This window comes from Tachysurus vachellii, chromosome 9 (assembly GCF_030014155.1).
Source record: "Tachysurus vachellii isolate PV-2020 chromosome 9, HZAU_Pvac_v1, whole genome shotgun sequence".
Classification (NCBI taxonomy): domain Eukaryota; kingdom Metazoa; phylum Chordata; class Actinopteri; order Siluriformes; family Bagridae; genus Tachysurus; species Tachysurus vachellii.
This window is the reverse complement of record NC_083468.1, coordinates 11,774,785-11,786,764: the sequence shown is the minus strand read 5'-3', so window position 1 is coordinate 11,786,764 and position 11,980 is coordinate 11,774,785. Positions and strand designations below refer to the sequence as shown.

Here is an 11,980-nt window from a genome sequence, read left to right as displayed (position 1 = left end):
CTTCGTCAAGTTTTAAATAATAACCTTTTGTTTTGGCTGTAGGTCCCGGTCTGGATTGGACAGCTTCCGGGTCCGGACCCAGACCGCGGTCCGCCTGTTCGTGACCTATGATCTAGAAATCCAAATATACCAATCAATGGGCAGGGTTGCAAATGTACTCCAAGAATAGTGGACATCATACTGAAATAACCCGACCAATAATTATATAGTCCAGGACAGAAAAAAAACATTTGACTCAGGTGACATTGAGAGTTAGAGCATCTGTCACATTTGTCCTAGACATCCTGGTAAATTTGAGACAATCTTTATTTAGAAAAATGCACCCTCTAAATGACCTTAAACTGGATAAGTGCGAGACGAGCACATGAGACATTACCAAAGCCATTCACAACACTATCCCTCCACCCGTCCCGAAGCTGAAGTCCCAGTTCTCCCTCCCAAGCAGCCTTTGTTTTGGAGGTAGTTTGGTCACAGAAATCCAGAATACGTTTATAGATTTCAGAAACAGCACCTTTTTGTTGTGATTTAAGATAAGATAAGATATACAGTGAGGAAAATAAGTATTTGAACACCCTGCTATTTTGCAAGTTCTCCCACTTGGAAATCATGGAGGGGTCTGAAATTGTCATCGTAGGTGCATGTCCACTGTGAGAGACATAATCTAAAAAAAAAAAATCCAGAAATCACAATATATGATTTTTTAACTATTTATTTGTATGATACAGCTGCAAATAAGCATTTGAACACCTGTCTATCAGCTAGAAGTCTGACCCTCAAAGACCTGTTAGTCTGCCTTTAAAATGTCCACCTGCACTCCATTTATTATCCTAAATTAGATGCACCTGTTTGAGGTCGTTAGCTGCATAAAGACACCTGTCCACCCCATACAATCAATAAGAATCCAACTACTAACATGGCCAAGACCAAAGAGCTGTCCAAAGACATTAGAGACAAAATGGTACACCTCCACAAGGCTGGAAAGGGCTACAGGGAAATTGCCAAGCAGCTTGGTGAAAAAAGGTCCACTGTTGGAGCAATCATTAGAAAATGGAAGAAGCTAAACATGACTGTCAATCTCCCTCGGACTGGGTCTCCATGCAAGATCTCACCTCATGGGGTCTCAATGATCCTAAGAAAGGTGGTCAATGGTCTGAAAAGAGCTGGGACCACCGTTTCCAAGTTTACTGTTGGTAATACACTGACGTCATGGTTTGAAATCATGCATGGCACAGAAGGTTCCCCTGCTTAAACCAGCACATGTCCAGGCCTGTCTTAAGTTTGCCAATGACCATTTGGATGATCCAGAGGAGTCATGGGAGAAAGTCATGTGGTCAGATGAGACCAAAATAGAACTTTTTGGTCATAATTCCACTAAACATGTTTGGAGGAAGAAGAATGATGAGTACCATCCCAAGAACACCATCCCTACTGTGAAGCATGGGGGTGGTAGCATCATGTTTTGGGGGTGTTTTTCTGCACATGGGACAGGGCGACTGCACTGTATTAAGGAGAGGATGACCGGGGCCATGTATTGCGAGATTTTGGGGAACAACCTCCTTCCCTCAGCTAGAGCATTGAAGATGGGTCGAGGCTGGGTCTTCCAACATGACAATGACCTGAAGCACACAGCCAGGATAACCAAGGAGTGGCTCTGTAAGAAGCATATCTAAGTTCTGGCGTGGCCTAGCCAGTCTCCAGACCTAAACCCAATAGAGAATCTTTGGGGGGAGCTCAAACTCCGTGTTTCTCAGCAACAGGCCAGAAATCTGACTGATCTAGAGAAGATCTGTGTGGAGGAGTGGGCCAAAATCAATCCTGCAGTGTGTGCAAACCTGGTGAAAAACTACAGGAAACATTTGACCTCTGTAATTGCAAACAAAGGCTACTGTACCAAATATTAACATTTATTTTCTCAGGTGTTCAAATACTTATTTGCAGCTGTATCATACAAATAAATAGTTAAAAAATCATACATTGTGATTTCTGGATTTATTTATTTTTTTTAGATTATGTCTCTCACAGTGACAATTTCAGACCCCTCCATGATTTCTAAGTGGGAGAACTTATAATTCAAATACTTATTTTCCTCACTGTACATTTATTCGTCCCACAATGGGGAAATTTCACTGTTACAGCAGCCAAGAGTAACAAAATGCAAATATATAAAAAAAAGAATGGAGACATAATATAATATACAGTATGTACAAAACAAAATGTATAAAAAGATGTATATTGCACATAGGTAATATTGCATGTTTTTCAAAATTTCTGTTATTGCACATGTTTAAAATACTTTGTTACTTTGTTATTGTTATTATTACAGTTAAACAGTAATCCAGTGTGTATTATGGTGATTGGTTCACTGGGAGCAGCTTTTATTGTAAAGTCTAATAGCAGCAGGGAGAAAAGTCTGTTTTGCTCCTTCAGACACTTAGGATGTAACAGTCTGTCACTGAAGGAGCTGCTCAGAGCTGAAATCGTTTCATACCGGGGGTGAGAGTCATTCTGCAGCAATGATGATAGTTTTGCTACCTTTCTTCTTTCTCCCACTTCCTGTACAGTGTCCAGAGGAATCCCCAGGACTGAGTTGGCCTTCCTGATCAGCTTGTCCAGTCTTTTCCTTTCTGCAATAGAGATTCTGCTGCACCTGCATACCACACCATAGAATATGGCTGAGGCCACCACAGAGCCAAAAAAGGTCTTCAGTAGCTCTCCCTGCACTCCAAAAGACCCTAGTCTCCTCAGCAGAAAGAGTCTGCTCTGCCCTTTCTTGTAGATTGCCTCAGTGTTGTCTGACCAGTCCAGTTTGCTGTTCAGATGAACACCCAGGTATTTGTAACAGTCCACTCTCACAATGTCCTTTCCCTGAATGTTCACTGGTGGTAAAGAAGATTGTTTGTGCCTAAGGAAATCCACCACCAGTTCTTTGGTTTTCCCCGCATTTAACTGTAGGCAGCTCCGTTGACACCAGTCCACAAAGTTCTAGATCAGTCCTCTGTACACCCTGTCATCTGTGATCAGACTGACGATGGCAGAGTCATCAGAGAACTTCTGTAGGTGACAGGTTGCTGAGCTTAACATGAAGTCTGCAGTGTAGACTGTGAAGAAGAACAGGGCCAGAACCATTCCCTGTGGGACTCCAGTGTTGCAGACAACCATGTCAGACTCACAGTCACAAGTCCTCACATACTGTACTGTGAGGTAGTCCCATGTACACAACCTTATCCCTCAGGAGCACAATTTGGATGGTGTTAAAAACACTAGAGAAGTCAAAAAACATGACTCTCACTGTGCTGCCTGCCTTTTCCAGGTGACAGTGATCTTCCACTCCAATTCCAGGTTGGTAGGCAAACGCTACTGGTCGGTAGTCCCCAAGGTCTTTTGGGCACGACGTCTTTGGTACAGGCACCTCGCAGGATGTTTTCCATAGCTGTGGCACCTTCCCCAGCTTCAGTCTCAGGTCAAACATGTACAGCAGTATGCCGCACAGCTGGTCTGCACAGGTCTTAAGGAGCCTGGAGCTGATGCCGTCTGGACCCGCAGCCTTCCTCATTTTGATCTTCCTGAGCTCCATTCTCACCTGGGCTTCTGTAAGGGGCAGTGTGTATTGGTTGGAGTGGGGGCTGGAGGGAATGGGGGGAGAGAGTTAGGTGTGTTATGTGTAGGCTGTGAGCTGATAGCAGTGCAGAGAGAGGTGGGGCTGGAACAGCTTGCTGTGGAAGCAGAGAAGGGAGGTTGCAGCAGAGGGGACTGGATGGGACTATTCTGTTAAAGAATAGATTTAGATCATTCACTCACTTCTGGACACCCTCAGCCTGAGAGCTGAGCTCCTTATGATCAGTGATGGTTTGAGCCCCTTCCACACACCACTGACGTTGTTCTGCTTCAGCTGATCCTCCATCTTCCTCCTGTAGCATGCCTTTCCTTCCTTGATTTTCTTTCTTAGTTCTCTCTGGACAGTTTTCAGCTCTTCCTTGTTTCCTGATTTAAAAGCCCTCTTCTTCTCTTTAAGAACTTGACTTGACTTGACTTGAGAAGAGTCTTTATATCAGGGTTGATCCATGGTTTGTTTGTGGGAAAACACTGTACAGTCCTGGTAGGTACAGTATTCTCCACACAGAAGTAGATATAGTCCATAATACAGTCTGTTAGATTGTCGATATCCTCCCCATGAGGATTACACGATTCCTCCAACATAGTTGTTTCAAAGTAGTCCTTCAGAGCCTCACTGGTCTCATCAGACCATGTCATCAGTGTTCGGGTGGCAGCTGCTTGCCTGCATACAAGGGGTTTGTACACAGGTTGGAAATAAACCCCGGTTGTGATCCGATGTTCCCAAGGGGGGGGACGGGTGCTGAGGTATAAGCCTCTTTTGAGTTTGAATAAAATAAATCCAATGTTTTATTGTATCTGGTGTGGCATGAAAAATACTGGGTAAATGTGGGCAAAGTGGAGGATAAAGGGGCATGATTGAAATCTCCAGAGATAATGTGAAGGGCGTTTGGGCTCTGTGTTAACAGTCTGTTAACAACAGAATGCAGGACATTGCATGCCGATTCACCATCAGCAGAGGGGGGAATATACGCAGCTATCGCAATAACATGCGAGAATTCCCTGGGCAGATAGTACGGCCTCATGCTAACGGCTAACAGCTCAATGTCATTACAGCAGATCTGTTCTTTAATAGTGATGTGACCAGATTTACACCATCTATTTTTCACAAAAACTGCTAGTCCTCCTCCTTTCTCTTACCGCTCTCTATCGTTCTGTCCACGCACAGTAGTTGAAATCCATCCAGGGCCATGGTCATATCCGGTGTTAGTGTAGTTAGCCATGACTCCATGAACAGCATGATGCTACACTCTCAGAATTCCCTCTGATGCCGGGTAAGAGCCACTAGCTCATCCATCTTGTTGGGTAAAGATCTCACATTTCCCATAATGATGGACAGGAGAGTTGGTCTGTAACATCTCCTTTTAGTCAGACACAGAGCCCCAGCACGGTTCCTTCGTCATCTCCTTCTTAGCTCGCGGGGAATGTCCGGTTTTTCCTGTAGTAGCATTGCCGTGTTGCGAAATGCTAACAGCTGATCCCTGGTGTAAACAATAGGACCACAGCTGTGGACAGAGTTTCCAGACGCGACTGTAAACAAAGTCCAAATAAGCAGGAAAAGTAGAGCAAACTCAGTGACTTTGTTGATGTCCATTGTGCAGTTTACAGTTACACACACATACACTAAAAAAGAAAAAAAACACAAAGTGCCTGAACACTATAAAATAAATAAAAAGAGTACAAACTTAACAGGAGCTGCTGCAACAGTCTGGCACTTGGGTGGCGCCAGGATAACAACCTTTTATACGTAAGCAAACCTTCCCACTGTTGGAGAGGTGGAGCTGAGTGAAAGCCAGGAAAACATGTTTGAACAAAATGCCTAACTTGAAAATATCTAAAGACATATTAGAAAAACTGTTAAAAAAAAATCCCTCTGAGTATAAGTGAAGATAACAGTGTATAACCTTGCTATACCACACTGAGAAAAAAGAATCCAGACACGAAGGGGGAAAAAGATGATTGCTACATAATGGACCTAAAGGAGAAGCGGTTACAAACTTTTTAAAAATCTCAGCAATGTCTTGCTTTAACGAGCTTAGCAGTTCTTGCTTCAGGGACTCCGTTTTAATTACCTGCTCGTCGTCCCATTACTCTGCTCGTTCCACCATCTCTTAGGGTAAGAGGCAAGTATACTACAAGTCTTCTCTGTTCTGGCACCAAGGTGGTGGAATGAACTTCCCCTAGAAGTCCAGACAGCTGAGTCACTGGCTATTTTCAAGCGGCGGTTGAAGACCTACTTATTCAGGAAACACTTCAACTAGCACTTCTTTCCTTTCCCTTTTCCTTATCTTTTGCATACATAAAAAAAACACAACCTTTGACACTTTTTCATTGTAACTCTGAACAAATGTTTTAAACTCATGGTATCTTAAGTGTGTAACCTAGTGAGCCAGCATTAATGATTTAATGTTAGAGATTTAAGCACTTATGTACGTCGCTCTGGATAAGGGCGTCTGCCAAATGCTGTAAATGTAATGTAAATGTCCCTCTGAGAGGTGGAGCTGCGGGGTGAACACTGAGCCACAGGGTCCGGGGTCACTACCTTTGTAGCAGGCCTCAGTTGTTGGGTCGCAGTGGCACGGGTTTTAGCTGTTTTACCAGCCCTGATATGTCCAAGTGGTGAAAAAAGCTTTAACAAAATACCCTAGGGGTAAATGTATCAAAAAGGTAATCTAAATTGCGTTATAAAATAACAATTATTATAAACTCTGCAGGAGTCTCAAATCAAGTGTCTTACTCCATTGGCTGCTCAACAGCGCCCCTTTTTTTCTTAAAAAAAATTATTTTATGTGTTAATGTACAACATTTATCAGGCAACATTTATCAGATGTGAATATACTTTATAATATTCAGAATATTGTCTGTTTGCACTGTCTTTTGTCTCACATGTTGCACTTAATGTGGCTAGAACTTATTCCTGTGTTCTTTTATGTAGCTTTATGTAATTTTATGTAGCTTTGTCATTTTATGTAGCACTAGGTTCCTGGGGAAACGCTTAATTTCACTTTGTACTCTGTCAGTTATATATGGTTGAAATGACAACAAAAGCTTCTAGACTGACTTGACGTGACTTGGATTAGGATAACCTTACCAAGGTGCCTGAGTCTCGCCATCTTGTCTCCAGCTTGTGTGTGTGTTTTTTGTCTAGTGTTAAACTGGTTTGCATGTAGAAATGGACCTGATGGGTTGTGGGAAGAAAGTGTTTCACAGTCTGATTGTGAGGGCCCCAATGCTTCGGTGCTTTTTTCAGACATCTAGACCCCACCGATCACGCATCATAAAAAACTGGAGTAGCTTACTGGCACCTGAACCCTCTCACGCTGCTACGAACACATGCAGAAACCTCCCATGAATTAACCTATCGCCCCTATGTCAGGACTTGTTCAGTGTGAGCGCAATCTCAATCATCTTGTCAACTGCCAGCAGGATTACTTAATATCATGACGCCTCTGGTCGCACTTCTCAATACACTTTGTCACAGACCTACCGAATTCACGTGGCTGCAATACTATTCTAGTTATTCTAGATCATTTTTCTGAAGCTCACTGACTGGTGCCACTCAAGGGCCTTCCTATGCCCATGGACACAGCCAAAGCCATGTTTCACAGTGTTTTTTGCTTCTATGGCCTCCCCAAAGATATGGTATCGGACAGGGGAAAAACTGGGGATAAATGTCAGTTTCACATCAGGCTACCACCCAGAATCCAATGGCCAAGTGGAATGCCTAAACCAAAAACTCTAGTCATATTGTAGCCATTAACAACGAGTGGAGTGAATTTGTCCCATGGGCAGAATATGCCCAAAACTCCCTAAAGCTTCCCTGACTTTTCGGAACATATTGGGATATCACCCCTGTTGCGTTGTTCCCCTTGCTGTTTTCTTCTACATTGGGTAATTAATCTGTGAGTTTTGGCAAATGTGCAATTGCAATTTTATATCTTTCAACTATAAACTTGACTTTACTATTATTACTTACTTTATGTTGAATTTCTTCTCAGTGTTTTTGTAAAAAGAGCACAGGAATGTTCCGCATGAGGGGAGATGCTGCCTGGAAATACCTGCCATGAACAGGACTATTCAATGATCCAGCAAGAAACATGATCACTGAACCTGATAGAGAGTATTTTCAAGGAAAGAGGGGAGGAGACCTAACTCTTTGCCTGAACCTCAATGAAACTTCTCTAAATCCTACACTTGGGAAATATCAAGGTGAATCAGGAAGATTACCTCTTGAGGGAAAATAAGATCTCAGAGAAATTACCCCACTAATACCTGGCACAAACCATGTCTTCATGACAACTGAAAAAACTCCAGTTGCCACACATTAGCCCTGATTACCTGCATGGGACTGTGGACCTATAAAAGATGGTGTAGTTGGCTGTGGATTTGTCTGAAAAGGCACTTATGACATTACAGTACCCCCAACCCTATGGACGGCTCCCAACATTCCTAACCCGCAGCCCGGTTTCTTCAGTAGTCCCTGATAAGCTCTGAGTCCAGGATGTGTCATGCTGGGACCCATGAGAGCTCCTCTAATCTGTACCCCTCCCAGTCGGCCGAGTACTGTACACCCCTTCCGCAGCAGGGGGAGTCTAATATCTGGTGTACTTTAAAGGCAAGGTATCATCTACGATACAGGGAGGGGGTGGGACAGGTTTCGTAGGAGGTGCCAAGGGGCTACAGAGGACCGGCACAAGTCTGGACATGTGGAAAGAGGGGTTGATCTTCATAGGGAGGGGAGAATCCAGGTGGTATGCCATGGGATTTATTCTCCTCAGGAATTTAAAGGGCCAAATATACGGAGGTGCCAATTTCTTCAACTCTACCCACTATAGCAGGTTTTACTGTTCCGGCAGAATGTGTAAGGCATGCACCTCTTGCAAATAGCTACATTGATAGAGCTCTGGGCAGCTGCCTGCAGGGCTGTTCTGGCCTTCTGCAGATGGTGCTGGACCACCATTTTTTCTGTTGCCAAAACACCTAGCTCCTTGTCCTGCTAGGCAAACATGAGAGGAGGGTAGCCAAACTGCCATTCAAAAGGTGACATGCCCAGAGGTGAGTGCACCAAATTTTTGTTAACCCTCTCTGGCCATTTGACTCTGGATTATATTCAGACAATATGCTCACTGTAGCACCTATTAGACAGCAAAAGGCCTTCCAGAAGAGACTATCAAATTGAGGGCCTTGTTTAAATACCAAGTCAAATGGAAATCCCTGCGTTCTTACTATATGCCGTGCAAGAGGAGCTCAGTTGTTTCTTTGTTTGAGGGGAGTTAGGGCAGTGGAATAAATGTATAGGCTTTTGAGAACCAGTCCACTACCACATGTATCACCCCCCATTCCCTAAGACACTGCTAGACCAGAGACAAAGTCCAGGGAAAGTTGTGACCATATTGGGCACAGGTCTGGCAGGCCATGACATAGGTCCAGACATCTTTATCCATATTGGGCCACCAGAACCGATGGCACGAATACTCCAAGATTCTGACCCCCCAGAGTGTCCAGCAAAAAGTGAGGCGTGGCCCCAGGAGAGAACCTTTAGTTTACCTCAGCAATCCGTGACACATTCAGACCCATGTTTTTTTGCTAATATGGAAGGTAGCAGCAATCGGAAACAATCTACAGCATTTTTAGTTTTTTTTTCTTGCTGTATAAAAATCACCTGATGTGATTTGAAGTTGTGCACTATTGGTTCATGGTTTGACGCTTGTCATAGGAGATGTCACATCGACCTTGCCAGAACTTCATTGGAGGAAAAAAACTGATCACAGCAGCCATCAATCGCTGTCTGTGACTGTCAAACCAGTGATCAAAGACTATAGATTTTAAATGCTAAAAATCTTTTAGTATTTTCAACATTTATCTCAGATTTCCAAATTGTGGCCAACATCAGATACAGTGTGAGCCTGGATTTAAAGCAAGAGCCCATGCATATCTGAAAGTCAAGAGGGATAATGGAATATGAATCAGCTTTACCATGAAGCATTAGCATTAGCAAAATTCAGGAAGAAAACAAAAGTACAGTGTACAAAAATTGCTATTGAAGGGCTGGACCTCAGCCTTACCTCAAGAGCATCAAGGGATATATGTAGAACAATATAAGAACAATGGGCAGCTATAACACCTGAGAGAATTAAGGAACTCATGCACAATTATTACAAAAGACTACTTGCCATCATTGATGTTTAATGGGGCAATACACAATATTAAGAACTACTACTACTACTACTACTACTACTACTACTACTACTACTAATAATAATAATAATAATAATAATAATATATAATATAAAGCACTTTTAGAACAGCCAAAGCTGAGCACAACGTGCTGTACATCATAAAATAAGATAATACAATTATTAAATATTAACAAAATAAAATAACAGCAATAATTCAAAATTAAATAACAACCACGGAATGTGTTTTGAACTGAATAAGGAAACAGTGGGTGCCTGTCTGATGTACAGAGGTGCAAAGTTGTAAACTTGAAGGTATGCAAACCTTTGAACATGGACTATTTACTTATTTTCTTTTTTGTTATATTTTGTTTGATTGTGAAATTCTGTTATGTCATACATAACATAAGTCCTATAAGAAATAAAATAAATTTGTTTTGCTTTCTCACTCATGTTTTCTTTAAGAAATTGTACACTGTACATCTTGCAAAATCTCCCAAGGTATGTAAACCTTTAGGCACAACTGTATGTTAGCTATAAAGCAATAATCTAACCTGGTAAAGGAATGATGGGAATAAATTTAGAACTGCATGAGTTAAGACGTTTCCAGGGGTCTACGCAACCATTCTACATTCAGAACTGCATGAGTTAAGAAGTTTCCAGAAAATGCCATAGCAAAGTGTTCCTGCTAATGGTAGATCTTTCACAGAGTGGGTTAATAACACAATTTGAGTCTCCAGAAAGTTTATATTAAGCATTGGAATGAATGACAAAAGATTATTTGCAATTTGGATGTTGGCCCAGTTGGGAGCAAAAAGGTTTACTAAAACACTCAGTATTTAAAAAACATAGACAGAGATAAAATAATCTCTAATTGTGTCAGATGGTATAAACTGTATTCTCTTATTAACTAATATTGCCACACCCCTAGATCTGTTATTCACTTTTGAATGAAAAACATGACTAAACCATGTTTTATAGATTCTTTTGTAGTCTTCTGATCTTAACTGAGTTTCTTGAATAAACACTATATCTGGTTTAAAATGTTTGAGGTTGGAAAGGTTTGTGTAATTAAAATGGTGTAAGCTGCAAGCCTCCCAACCCCCAAACAAACATGCAAAACAAAAAACAGTATAATCCATAGTATCAAAGCAGTGTATTTTCCCTTTGTGAGTAATATGTGACCTTGCTATGTACAATTGGGTGAATTTGGTTCCTTTCTTATAGAGACGCTCACTATTTCTTCAGCTCTGCACTGTTATATAATACATCTACGATGCTAACATACATCCATTACTAATGGATGAAGCCTGGAGGTGAGGTCGTCAGGTGGTCCCCAACCTTCACTGGGTGTTTCGACCCTTAACCACAACACCCTCCAGTTGGTGGGTTAGCAGAAACTGGCCAGGTTTCTGCCCCTCTCCTCCAGGTTTCCAGCTTATATCCCCTCTCTTATGCCAGAGCCAACAGGAGGCTCTCTCTGCCACTTCCCCCAGCTTACGAACAGCTGCTTTCCTCAAGTGACCTCTCAGTCCAACCTTTGTTAATAGATTCCACACAGATTGAGCTGGGAATCCCCGACATCCTACTTCCACCGTCATCAGCCAACATGTCCACCCTTTATCCCGACAACCTTCAACAAGTTGCTGGTATTTGGCTCTTTTCCTCTCGGCAGCTTCCTCACAGCCCTCCTCCCACGGCACCGTCAACTCCACCATGATGATCTTCCTTCCGTCCGGAGACCACATGATGATATCGGGCCTTAGAGTTGTAACCAGTTGAAATCCTCTTTAAAGAAAAAAACACCTTTTGTCTGTGAAAATAAAACTTTTGTTTTCGTCTGCTAAATCAAAAGATTGAATGCTTGTGCTTTATGAAATGAAAGTGTACCAAATATAATTATGTGCACTTGTGAAAGAACGTGAGGAAGAACGTGATGTAAAAGACCTTCCACAATACTGCCTTGAAAACTTCTGTCATAACTTAATAGTGTCTGACTCCTTAAGCTTTTCTGGGATGCCCACCATTCTCATATTTGGCCTCCATGATTGGTTCTCAAGGTCATCCACCGCTTTCAAAAATTTGTTTTCCTTTTGTAGCACATCCATGGGGCATTCAATGCTCAGTCTTATACCACTCAAAGGCATTTGTCATGAGCATTGTAATATGACTTTTGTTCCATAGTAGAATTC

At 42.2% G+C, this 11,980-nt stretch overlaps 1 protein-coding gene across 4 annotated transcripts in view; it reads left to right on the top strand.

Annotated features, from left to right (window-relative positions):
- The window catches only part of sema4ba (sema domain, immunoglobulin domain (Ig), transmembrane domain (TM) and short cytoplasmic domain, (semaphorin) 4Ba), a 102,154-nt gene that overhangs the window by 41,069 nt on the left and 49,105 nt on the right, over nt 1-11,980 (top strand). The window lies entirely within an intron of this gene.